Source organism: Ursus arctos, unplaced genomic scaffold (genome assembly GCF_023065955.2).
Source record: "Ursus arctos isolate Adak ecotype North America unplaced genomic scaffold, UrsArc2.0 scaffold_20, whole genome shotgun sequence".
In the NCBI taxonomy this organism is placed as follows: domain Eukaryota; kingdom Metazoa; phylum Chordata; class Mammalia; order Carnivora; family Ursidae; genus Ursus; species Ursus arctos.
This window is the reverse complement of record NW_026622875.1, coordinates 50,496,059-50,509,297: the sequence shown is the minus strand read 5'-3', so window position 1 is coordinate 50,509,297 and position 13,239 is coordinate 50,496,059.

Genomic DNA, 13,239 nt, shown 5'->3' with positions numbered 1-13,239 from the left:
TTTTTTAGTGTTTTCCATGGGTTAAAAACAGTGGGTTCTTCATGGCATGGCATTTCGGTCCATTCACTGGCACCCATTTGTACTGTAGGATGCAATGGGGGAAGCAAGGGGACGCCAGCATCCCTCCTACAAGGCAAGGTACTGTTCGTAGAGACTTCTTAGAGGGGTGCCTCTGGTCGCTTTGACACCAGGAACCTCTGACATTTCCTGTGTGGGACACCACCTGGGAGATAGGGGGGGATTTTTGGTAATGGACCTTCTCTACTTTTCTAGGAACATGGGATCTTCTTTTTTAGTTCCCAAGGATTCTCCTTTGGGATGCCTTTTAATCCATGGTAATCAATTTGAATTACAAGATTTAAGAAAGAGAAAACTGATCTTCTGTAACATCGAGTGACTCCAGTACTCTTTGGGAGATGAGGGAAAATGGCCCATTAATGGGACATTAAGCTTTAATACTATCTATCAGTTAGATCTCTTCTGCAGGGCAAATGGACTGAGGTACCCTATGCCCAGGCCTTCATGGTCCTGAATCAGAATCTGGACCTGAGGGCTTCTTGCAGAATGTGTCTAACCACCAGTCACTTTCATAAACCTCCTCGGGACCTACTGATGATGATTGTCTAAGTAGGCCTATTCCCTCCTAATAAAACGGGGCTACTGGAGGAATCACTGGCCAATCCAAACAAAGAAGACACTGGCTCTGTAACTCTTCTTCTTCCTTATAAGCCTCAAGACCCCTCTGCTCCCAGCCCAGCTGGACTTACCAGGAGCAGAACTCCCTATCTTCCAGGACTTTCACTGAAACCTGGATTGCTTCGTTTTAGGGAGGTTGCTAATGGAAACGGGCACAATTAGAGTCCATGTCCCATTCTCCGTGGCAGAACTGGCTCTGATGAAACAACAGTTAGGACGATATTCTGAAAACCCTTCTCAATGTATTGAGGGCTTCCAACAATTATCTATTATGTTTAATTTGACCTGGTAGAATATAGCCATCATATGAATTCACTATTACACCCCTGAGGAAAAGAATCGTATCTGGTCAGGGGCTAAAGAATTTGCCTATGAACTAGCAGCCAAAGATAGAGATCATTATCCAGTAGGAGGCACTGCTGTTCCCAATCCTGAACCTCACTGGAATTACCAAGATAGGGAAGGGAAAGACGAGACCACAGGACCACCTGTTTAATAGAAGGAATAAAGAAAGGATTCTCTAAACCAGTAAACTTTGATAAAATTCAGGAAGTCACTCAAGGAGCCAGTGAAAATCCAGCTCTGTTTCAGGGTCGTTTGATGGAAGCCATCCATAAATATACAAATCTGGACCCAATCTCACCCGAGGGAACAACTACACTAACCATTTTATAAGTCAGTTGACACCGGACATCAGCCAAAAAGTGACTAAAATGGCTTTAGGTCCTCAAACCCCCACGCAGTGAGTAATAAAGGTATCTACTGGAGTCTTTAATAATAGACATACGGCTTTACAGCAGGAAAAGGACGGGAGAGCTAAATTGCAGGGTAAAATAGAGGCTCAAATATTGGCTGGCACTATTGCGTATTCCCCATGGCACCAGACGCACCATGCACCGAAGAAAAAGTCAGTATCAGACACAGGAGAAGGTAAGACCCCACGCTACAGGTGTGGCCAAATTGGACATTGGAGCAAAGAATGTCCAAACAAAGTCTCTCCACCGGGGCCATGTCCTTTCCGTAAGAAAAAAGGACATTGGAAGAGAGACTGTCCTCCTCTCCAGAGAGAGAGGAAGACAGGAGCTCACTTCCCCACCCAAGAGCCGGCACTGGAGGGTCTGGCACGATGGGACCCTGAGGCTGGCCCGGCTCCCTTCGACATCATGCTGACTGAGCCCCAGCCTACCCTGGATGTGGAAGGTAAGTTGATCAGTTTCCTTACTGATACAAGAGCCACTCACTCTGCTCTTCTTCAGCACTCGGGCCCTACTTGTCTTTCTAGCCACAAAATTGTTGGCAGAGAAGGGAAAATGAAAACGTGCTACCAGGCAATGATTTTAACCTGTAAATATAGAAGTCAGTTGATCACTCATGTTTTTCTAGTCCTTCCGTCTTGTCCCACTCCATTACTTGGATGAGACTTAATGTATAAACTAGGAAGCAGGTTTGCTCTTACTAAGGAAGGGGATGGCTTGTTCTCTTTAACACCTGGAGAAGTAAAACCCTACCCTGATATCCCTCTACTATCTGGGAAGAAGTAAATCCACAGGTCTGGGATTATGATGTCCCAGGATGGGCTCTGAAAGCCCAACCAGTTGAAGTGACCCGAAAGGGCCCAACCACTATACCTCATAAAAAACTCTACCCTCTAAAACCTGAGGTAAAGGCTGGGTTACAACTGCTTATTGATAAGTTTCTTAAACGTGGTATTTTAAAGCCTTGTCAATCTCCTCACAGTGCTCCAGTTCTACCCGTAAAAAAGCCAAATGGGGAATACAGCGAATGGTACAAGATTTAAGAGCTATAAGTGCAGTTGTTGCACCTGTTCATCCCACAGCGTCAAATCCATGTACAATTTTCACCCAGGTCCCTGGGGACGCCAACTGGCGTACAGTACTTGACTTAGAAGATGCTTTGTTTTGCATCCCTCCAAGTGAGGAAAGGCAGCCACTATTTGCCTCTGAATGGGCCTCACCATCAACCCGACAGGCTGCTCAATGAACTTGAACCGTCTTGCTGCAGGGAGTTAAAGGCAGGCCTCACTTGTTTGGGGCTGTACGTAGCAAGCAAAGACCTCCATGGTATTTCCCTGCCTCAAGGGACTACAGTTTAATATGTAGTTGATATTCTAATCTTAGCCCCACAAAAGAAATGTCTGATGGCAGTTCTGTAACTTAATTTCCTGGCAGACAGAGGGTATCGTGTATCCCCATAAAGGTACAAATATCTAAACAGAAAGTACAATATTTGGGATATGAGCTAACACCAGGTCACCGTACCCTGTCTACTGACAGGAAAAGGCTATATTACATCTTGGACCCCCAGGTACAGAAAAACAACTCTGTCCTTTCCTAGGTATGGCAGGTTTCTGCCACCTGTGGATTCCTGGGCTTGGGCTCTTAGGCAGACCATCGTATGACTCAATTAGAGGCCCTGATGAAGAACCTTGACTCTTCGACTAAAGCCCAGTGAACAGGCTTTCAAACATTAAAAGCGAAGCTTTTGTCAGCTGCAGCTTGGCGTTACCAAATTTAGAACAACCTTTCACTTTATAAGTCGCAGAGAAACAAGGGCACGCTTTGGGATTCGGGAATGGACCAAGACCGGTGGGCTGTTTGGCAAAGGCACTTGATAATGTAGTGCAGGGGTGGCCGGCTTGTCTTCGAGCGGCCCTGATGGTAGAAGCAGCTTCAGAACTTGCTCTGGGACAGTCCTTGACAGTGATGACTCCACACCAGGTCCAAAGTGTCCTAGAGACCAAAGGCCACCAATGGATGACAGGAGGCCGACTTACTAAGTACCAGGCTGTGCTCTGAGGCAGACCTGAAATACTACTTAAAACCTGTCAAACTTTAAACCCGGCTATCCTAATGCCTGGACCTGACCATTGTACTTCTATGCTAGGACATGACTGCTCAGGGGTGATCGATTTTGTTCATCCGAGCAGACCAGATTTAAAAGATTTCCCTGTTGAAAATACAGACGACAATTGGTTTACTGATGGCAGTAGCTTCCTGGATAAGGGAGAGAGAAAAGCCAGGTATGCTATGGTTCAACTAAGACCACTGAGGCAAAAGCTTCTCCAATAAATACTTCTGCTTGAAAGGCTGAATTAATAGTACCTATCCATGCCCTTCAATTGACAAAAGGCCTCAAAATTATTATTTATACTGACTCAAATATGTTTTCCTGGAGCTATGTGCCCAGGCAGCAATTTGGAAGGAAAGGGGATTATTATCAAGCCATAACTCCCCAATCAAATATGGGCCTGAAATCCTTACTCTCCTTGACCTGAGAAGGTAGCTGTGACTCACCTCAGGGGACACGACCAAAAGAGTATGACCTTAGAACTAAAGGAAACAATTTGACAGACTGTAGCCAAACTGGCAGCAGAAAAAAAGTTAAGTCTTGTACAGTCTTAACTCCAATAAAATATATAACTGCAGTCTACTCAGACCAAGAAATTCACACAGCCCGGGAATCAGGACGTTCAAAAAACAGACACAGGACTGGCTTATTCATGAGGGAAAATCTTTATGCCCAAAAATAACCAATGGAAGGTAGTACAGGGTTTACACTGGCCTACTCATTTGGGCAAAAGTGCTTTGGAACATTTGATTAAAAATATATTTGATGAAGTAAATTGAACAACTACAATAAAACAGGTCTGCCCATCCTGTATTGTTTGTGTACAAGTAAATCCAAAATGCGAAGTCCACCCCCTCCTCCCCTTTTGAAACCCGTCCAAAGGCATGGGATGTCTCCAGGCCGACAGCTTGATTTCACACAAATGCCTCCTTGCAAAGGCTATAAATTCCTATTAGTGTTTGTTGATGCTTTCACTGGATGGATCCAGGCCTTTCCTTGTAAAACTGAAAGAACCATGGAAGTAACCAAAGGTTTGTGCAAGAAATTATTCCTAGATTTGGCTTTCCACGATCCCTTCAAAATAACAATGGTCCTTGTTTTACTGTGCCAATAACTCAACAAATATCACAAGCTTTAAGAATTAAATATTTTCTGCATTCGGCCTGGCATCCACAATCCTTTGGAAAGGTAGAGAAACTTAATCATACTTTAAAACAACAGCTTTTGGGGCGTCTGCGTGGCTCAGTCAGTTCAGCGTCTGCCTTTGGCTCAGGTCATGATCTCAGGGTCCTGGGATCGAGTCCCGCGTCGGGCTCCCTGCTCCGTGGGGGTCTGCTTCTCCGTCTGCTCCTGCCTGCTGTTCTGCCTGCTTGTGCTCTCTCTCTGTGTCAAACAAACAAAATCTTCAAACAACAGCTTTCTCAATTTAGTCTAGAGACCCAGGAAAATTGGATTACACTCTTACCAACAGGACTTCTCAGGATGAGGACTGCCTCAACACAGCCTCTAGGACTCAACCCTTTTGAGTTACATGGAAAAGCATTTCTTACGGTGGACCTGTTATTAGAGGAAGATTATAATACTTTATTATTCACTCGAGGCTGGTTTAATCCATAAGTTACTTAATGAATATTCTGATCACATGTTCCCAAAACCTGATTTAACTATAACTAAAAGTTCACCCCAGGTAAGTCCGGGAGACATGGCTTAATGAAAAGATTGGAAGTCCGATACAGCAGGGGACCTATATCCAAGATGGAAAGGTCCATATCAGATTATATTACGTATTCCCACTGCAGTAAAGTTAGAGAGGCACTCTTCCCAGACTCATATATCTAGAATAAACCTGTACCTCCTTCACAGGAAACCAATGAACAAACTAATGTGCTTCTTACTCTTGTGAATGTCCTAACGGCAGCACGTGGAGGTGCATGTGCCATTGTTGAGAGAGACAATGCTGTGTATACATCCCAGGTTATCATAAATATGTCACAGGACTACCAAAAATATGAATACTCAAATTAAGGCTCTACGAAATCCTTCCCTCTCTTTTGACCATTGGTTAAACTCCTGGTTCAGGAGAGGGCTATAGTCAACTACGAAGGCTCTCTTTGTTGGACTTCTCAGGCTTATAGCCATTTTAATTCTAATATGTTGCCTTTTTCAGTGTTTCTCTGCTTGGTGCCCAGACTCCACCACTACAATAGCTTCATGTCGAGGGATGGTCCTTACCAACCACAGAGACTTCTTTACTGTCCACATTGGACTCAGCTGCCTCCGTCTTTTGTAAATCCCCTATACGTTCCCTAACTGATCAGTGTTGACCCACAGGTAGGGACATCTCTATGCCCCTATTCAGCAGGAAGAAGGTAGGGAAGATGAGACCTTGCGGCTTCAACAACATTAAAGATTAAAGTGTCGAAATTGTTCGGTGCCGGGGGTGGGGTGCATAGGGGGATGATGAGATAACAAGAGGCAAGCTGAGGGTGAAAGACAGACACTCCACATACCGCTCTCCCCTCCAAGATGAGAGTGGGATAGATGTGACCCTTCTTGGGCACTCATGACTGCCCAAGGACGAAGGAAGGAAAAAGCAAACGGTCACCTGATAAAGACCACAGTCGTGAAGGACATCAAACTCCATCAGTTTGTAACTGCCTTAATGATTTCCAAGAAAAGCACAATCTTGGGGCATCAGGATGGCACAGTTGGTTAGGTGTCCAACTCTAGGTTTAGGCTCAGGGCATGATCTCAGGGTGAAGAGATGCGCCCGCATCAGGCTCTGTGCTCAGTGCAGAGTCTGCTTGAGACTCTCCGCCCCCCTCAAATAAATAAATAAATAAATTTAAAATTAAAAAAAAGAAGGAAAGAAAAGCACAATCTTGAGAATAGTCAGACCCCCAATAACCTATAGACTCAATTTCCTGGAGCCCTAATGTCATTTCCCTGCTGCATAGGATAAAAGACCTTATATAATCAGTCACTTCTCACACTTAGAATGCAGCCTTTTCTGCCCACGGGGCCTGTCCCTGTGCTTTAATAAAATCACCTTTTTTTGCACCAAAAATCTCTCAAGAATTATTTCTTGGCCATTCGCTCTTGGACCCAAACTCCAAATGACACCAGGGGCCCTATAGGACATTTGATCCTGCTGAGGGGACTCTGTCTGCTCCAAAGCTAAGCTTCAGCCCTGCATTCTCCTCAGAGATCCTCAGCCCCCTGCCCCATGTTCGGCTCACACCTAACCGTGTGGCCCAGGAACCAGGGGTGGGGGAAGAGAGGAGGCTGGCTGCCCCTCTCCTCACCTCCCTCCTCCCTTTCACCCTCTGCTGCCTCTGGCTCCTGCAGGGAGGGCTCTTACAGGGTGAGGGGAAAGGGCAGCGGTCTTTCTACTTGGCTGCTGCGGGCTGTAGTTCTTTCGAGGCTTGAACTGGCTAATCGTCAGGGAGAGCTCCCTGGCAGTCTGCGAAGAGTTTGCTCTTCCATGGGGACATTTTGGTGGATTTCCCAGCGGTGCTCCCAGGGCCCCCGCCTGTGCCTGCATCTGGGCAGTGGACTCTCAGCCGACCTCCCGGGCCCCTTTTCAGCTCTTGCCCCGCAGCACTGCTCCCCGCACAGTGCATAGAATTACGCCAGCTGACCTTTCCTTAGGAGACAGCCCTCCTGGGGTGCATCACGTGACCTCAGGCCAGGCTGCCTTCCCTGGCAACTACCTGGCCCGCAGGAGCACCATACATCTTCCCACCAGCAGACGGTGGAAAAGCGCTTTCCCGGCCTCGGCGCCCACTTTGCCCTGCCCCGCAGACATCCCCAGCTAGCCCCCCAGTAGACAGTGAGGTTCAGCGTCTCCTCCTCACAGGCAGCCCCAGGCCTGAAGAAAGAAGGGTTCCTTCAGACCCTCCCTCCCTCCCCCTCACCTTCTCCTCCAGGGGCTGGAGGGGCGGTAGGTGCTGGGCTAATTTCCCCATCTTTGTGAATCCTGCGTGGAAGTGTCCAGCACCTCGTTTGAATACACAGATATTTACTACTCACAGACTCGGCTTTGAAGTGACGGGAAAAAGTTTCCTTTAGCTTCCTGCTGTGTACCCGATTGCGGAATCCCAAGCTGAAGTCACCCACTGGGCACACGTGAACGTCTTTCGTGGCACAGCGTGGCACCCAGGCTTAACCTGCCTGGCTGGGAAAACCTGCATGGGATTTGGAAAGCGGCCACTTCAAAGCCAGAGGCAGTTTTCTCTAAAATGTGGACACTCGCATTCTTTTGAAGCAGAATGATCTCCATTCCTGGAAAGAGGCCAAACAGACCGTTTAGGACACAAGCAAGCATACATGCAAAGATTCACCTATTGCCCTTGGGCAGGTCTTTGAGGACTGTTTTTTTTTTTTTGTTTGTTTGTTTTAGGGATTGTGGGCTGTTGGGGGAAATATTTTTTTTTCTTTCTTTAAGATTTTATTTATTTATTTGACTGGGTGGGGGGCGTACAAGAGGGGGGAGCAGCAGGCAGAGGGAGAAGCAGGCTCCCCGCTGAGCAGGAAGCCCGATGCAGGACTAGATCCCAGGACCCCAAGATCATGACCTGAGCTAAAGGCAGACGCTTAACCAACTGAGCCGTCCAGGTGCCCCAGAAAGATTTTTCTTTTTATCTATTAAAAAGCATCCTGTGGCTTGTTCTGTTTAAATGGGAAATGTCTATCTTTTACCAGTTGCTGACAGGAGGTGAGCAGCTGAGACCCTGGGACCTCAGGTGAGAAGATATACAGATCTTAACTCCATTCTAAGGAGCATGACAGAAAGGGGGCCTGATGGGACCAGGAAGGTTCCAGTACAGGCTGGACCCTGGCAGTTCTCCACAGACTGTGTTGATCAGACAAAAGCCCAGACTGGGGAGACACACTAGCAATGGGGCCATTATGGTTAGCTGTGTGAAGGTGAGGGCAGGGCTCACGTATCCGGCCTTGGCGACAGGAGCCTGCTACTCAGGCTTCCCATTTGAGAATGGATGATTTCATAGGTCCCTTTACACAAATTCTCAAGGGTTCTAATCTTGAGTGTGAAAGGCAGAGGGCTCAGTTGGTCTGCCCCCGAGGTCCAAGGAGATAGGAAATGAGTGCCAGCCCCCAACCACACCGCTGCACCCCTGGGTCTTGGGGATGAGTGCTGGAAAGTGGCCCTGACGTACACACCCCGGGCTTGCCTCCCTGGCCAACCTACTCACCCAGGGCTCGGCTAGGGGGGCATGCTGGACCCAGAAATGTACAATTCGTCTGCAGCCGTGGAACCGACCCCCGTGGTGCCTCGGGAGAATGCTGTGAATGAGGAGAGGACGCGGTGGGTGGGTTTGCACAAGGCAGCTGACCCAGCGTGCAGGGCCCAGAAGGCCCCCCAAGGATGGGCATGTAGGAGGAGAAGGAAGTGCAGGCCAGATGAAGAGCAGACAGGCAGTGGGTGCAGAAGGGCATGGGGAGGAGACCACGAATAGGCACGTGTGGAACTGGAAGGAGCTCTGGGAGCTTGAGAAGGCACACTCAGGTGGGCCTTAGAAGGCCACACACGTTTAATTTCGAACTTCGTTCTGAGAGCCATAAAAGGCACTGATTGTTTTTTTTTTTTTTTCTTTAAGCAAGGGAGTGGCCCAATCAGATCTGTGTCATAAAACTCACCCTATCTCTGAAGAATGTGTCCGAAGAGGGCAAAAGCGGGAGCAGAGAAACAAGGCAGGGCATCATTCCAGTGAACTCAGTTGCACTCATTTATCACCTTATCTTATCTGATGATTAAACGGGATGGTGGCCGTGGACTGGAGGGACCAGGACGGGAACACGTGATTGGTGTCTCCACTGGCCTGCGGCCCAGGCGCACAGCTCAGCTTCTCAGTGCCTGCCCTCCTCAGAGACACCTCTGACAAGGAGACCACTGTCCTGCATAGCTTGTGTCCCCACGTGATGTCCAAAGCCTAGGGAGCCCTTGTCTTCTCCAGCCAACTCCTCTGCTTCGATGCTGTGTCCCCGTCACCTGGCTTCATACCTGCGCTCTCAGCCCTGTGTCTCTGGAACTACAGCCACAAATCCAGTCCTCAGCCCTCCTTAGAAGGGTACTGGTCTCCTGCCTCTTCCTCTGGGCACCTGGGCTCTCACGGCTAGGGGGCTGGGGAGTTGGGGGCTCGGGGGTTGGGGGGCTCGGGGGCTGGGGGCTGGGCCAAGCACTTTCTGCTCCTTACTGCTGCGGCTTTGCCCCTGCGGCCCTTCCCTCTGGCAGAAACCTCCTAGTCCTGACTTCCAGCTCATTCCCCTGAAACGCCCTGGCTCATCGCTGTCCCTCCCACCCCAGCTTCTGCTGTCCTCTTGGGAAAATACACACGTCCACCTCCGAAGTCTCAACAATCGCTGGCATGTAAGTCAAGAAGTGGAGGACTCTGTGATTCAGACAGACTGTCCCCTGCCTGCAGCCCCATCCTCCCGGCTCGCCCCGTTTCGTTGTTCGTCTGTGCCCGCGTCTGCCCACGCTGCGATGACAGAGTGCCACAGACTGGCAGCTGAAAACCACAAATGTGTTCTCTCGCATTTCTGGAGGCTGGGTGCCGGCAGAGTCAGGTTCTGGTGAGGGCTCTTCCCGGCTTGCAGACACGGCCACCTTCTCACCACTGATCTCCCCCAAGGGCCCCCCTCTCATGACCTGATCTAAACGGAATTGCCTCCCAAAGACCCATCCCCAAATACCATCACATTGGGGGCCAGGTCTTCGACCCATACATTTGGGGGACACAAACGTTCAGTCCGTAACACCATCCTTAGCCTCACCGGGCCCCCTGGGCTGCTGACTTTGGTACTTTCTCCCCACCTCGGTCCTCTCCGCTCAGATTAGAGGGTGTCCGCCAAGGCCTTCAAGTCTACCAGGAGGCAGACACCATTTCTCCCTGTTGCCAGAAGCCTACCCCATCCACCCTGGTTGTGCCCAGCTAGCAAAACCACAGCAGCAAATGAGCCCCATGGTCTGCCTTCTCTCTCCCTGCACTGCAGATGGCTGGTCACCACCAGAGTCACACGGCCGGTGGGCCTCTCCTGTGAATTCCCAGTCGCCAGCCTCCACTGGGCTTAAGAGCGCCCAGCCTTCCTGCCAGCCTTTTCCAGTCAGCTTATTTTCTAGCCTTCACCAGCAGCCATTTCTACCTTCCATCTGCATTGCTTCCTTCCTCCTACTTCCATTCTAACACAGAGCTTCCCTCCCTTCAAGGAAAGGAGAAACCATCCTATGGTGGCTCCCCAAACTTCCCACCACCAAATCTCAAAGCTACGCTGCCTCAGGCCTCAGCTGCTTCCAGCTCTGTTCTCAGGTCTGAGGGCAATTGAGCTCTTCTGGCTCTCCTCCCCATCCCCCACCCTGGGCATGGGGACCGGGGATGGGCAAGTTGTGTCTGGAAGAGTGGGAGAATTTCCCTCAGTGGGGCTCATGGGGATGGCAGGAGCTCCAGGTCCCAGAACCATCTGGCCAGAGGCATGGGGCTGGCTCAAGTGGAGATTTTCCCAGCCCACCCTGCCCCATTCTGTCTCTAGGATCTGCGGCTAGAGTAGAATGGAGTAGAATTCTGCTCCTCACCATCCCTCCCCACCCTGAGGACCTCCCTGCCCCATTGTGACACTATTCCCCGGCCACCAATAAAACCCAAGAGTTCTGCTTCCAAGGGTCTGGCTGGGCCTGGATTGTGGTCAGGTGCGCCCTGGCTTTGGCTTGTGGTCCTGTCTCCAGGGAGGAGGGACTGGGGGGGGGGGGGGTGGAAGGTGGCAATTATGATGACACCTGGCAATTGTGGGGCTGCGTTCTCAGCACAGATGTGGACAGGAGACTGCTGGGGCCTGTTCAGCTATGAGAAGTCTGTGGAAGGAGCAGCCTGCCTTCACAGGAAGTGTGAGTTCTCAGGTACGGCATTTGGCCATTTTGTGCCCTCAGATAAAGTGCTGCTCCCAGCTTTACCTCCCTTTCCTGGGCCTCTTTTGGACACTGAGCACCAACTGCCTGGGGCCTGTCGCCTGGAAGGAAACCGAGGGGGTCAGCCGTGGAAGCAAGTGCTCCAGATCCTTGCAGACTGGCAGGGCCCCATGAGGGCCACCCTGCAGGGGACCCTGCAGGAGAAGGCTAGTTCGGGGAGGTCTCTATCCACCGCCACCCCCTCCAACCTGACACGTGTACACACTGTATTGGTTTCTGAGGACTGCTGTGACAAGTTACTACAGACATAGTGACTTACTGCAGATCTTTTACCTTCTAGCTCTGGAGGTCAGAAGTCCAAAATGGGTCTTACGGGGCTAAAATCAAGCTGTCAGGAGGGCCGCATTCCTTTCTGGAGGCTCTAGAGGAGAATTCATTTTCTTACCTTTCTCAGCTTCTGCAGGCCGCCCACATTGCTTGGCTCCTGATGCCCTCCATCTTTAAAGCCAGCGATGGTCAAGTCCTAATGGATGTAGCGAAAGTGTACTCATTTTCATTGCTGTATTGTATTCCATTATATAAATACACTACACTTTATCCATTGTTCTGTTGATGGGCATTTGTGCTCTTTTTTTTAATATTTGGTGTGTGTTATCATGAATATTTTGGTGTCCATTCCTGGATCGCATGTAAAAATGTTTCCCCAGAGTTTATACCTAGAAGTAGAATTGCTGGGTCATAAGGTATGCAAATATTCGACTGCATAAGATGATGCCAGATTGGTTTTCAAAGCGGAACTACGAATAATCCTGCCAGAAATGATGACGTGGTATTGTCAGACTTCCTAACTCTTGTCAAGCAAATGAGTGTAAATGTCTCATTATGGCCCTGATTTGCGGTTCCCTCATTATTAAAGAGGCCGAACATTTGTTCACACCTTAGTGTGCCACAGAAATTTTCTGTTCTTGAAATGCTCATTCATGTCTTTTACCCAGTTTTCTATTGTCTTTTTATTATTGATTTGTAAGTTTCCTTATCTATTCTTGATTCTCATTTTTTTCCCAGTAATATGTGTTTGCAAACATATTCTCCCAGTTGTGGCTTGTTTTTTTTTAATTTTAGAATTTTCATCTTCAAGTGGTCAGATTTATCATTTAACAACTTTATGATTAGCATAAAATAGTATAGCTTTTGTGTCTTGGTTAAGGAATCCTCACCCAAGGGACGCCTGGGTGGCTCAGTTGGTTAAGTGTCTGCCTTCAGCTCAGGTCATGATCCCAGGGTCCTGGGATTGAGCCCCACATCAGGCTCCCTGCTCAGGGGGGAGCCTGCTTCTCCCTCTGCCTGTCACTCCCCCTGATTGTGTTCTCTCTCTCTCTCTCTGACAAGTAAACAAATACAATCTTAAAAAAAATCCTCACCCAAAAGTAAAAAATTATTCCTTATATTTTCTACTAAAAGTTTTGTTCTTGAAATTTAAGTCCTTAAGAGGGCTGGAGTTTTTGTCTATGGTGTGAGGCAGGATTCCAGTGTTAATTTCTTCCATTTATGATCCATCATGCTACTCTCTCTCTCCTTCCAAACTTTTGTTTGCATAGATCCATTTCTGGGCTTTCTATTTAGCTATTTGTGAACTGTTAACACTGTTAACAGCATTTAATGAATGTAACTTTATAATAAATTTCAATATCTGGCAGGACAAATCATTCCTCCCATTTATTCTTCAGAATTGTCTTAGGTATTCATGCCCT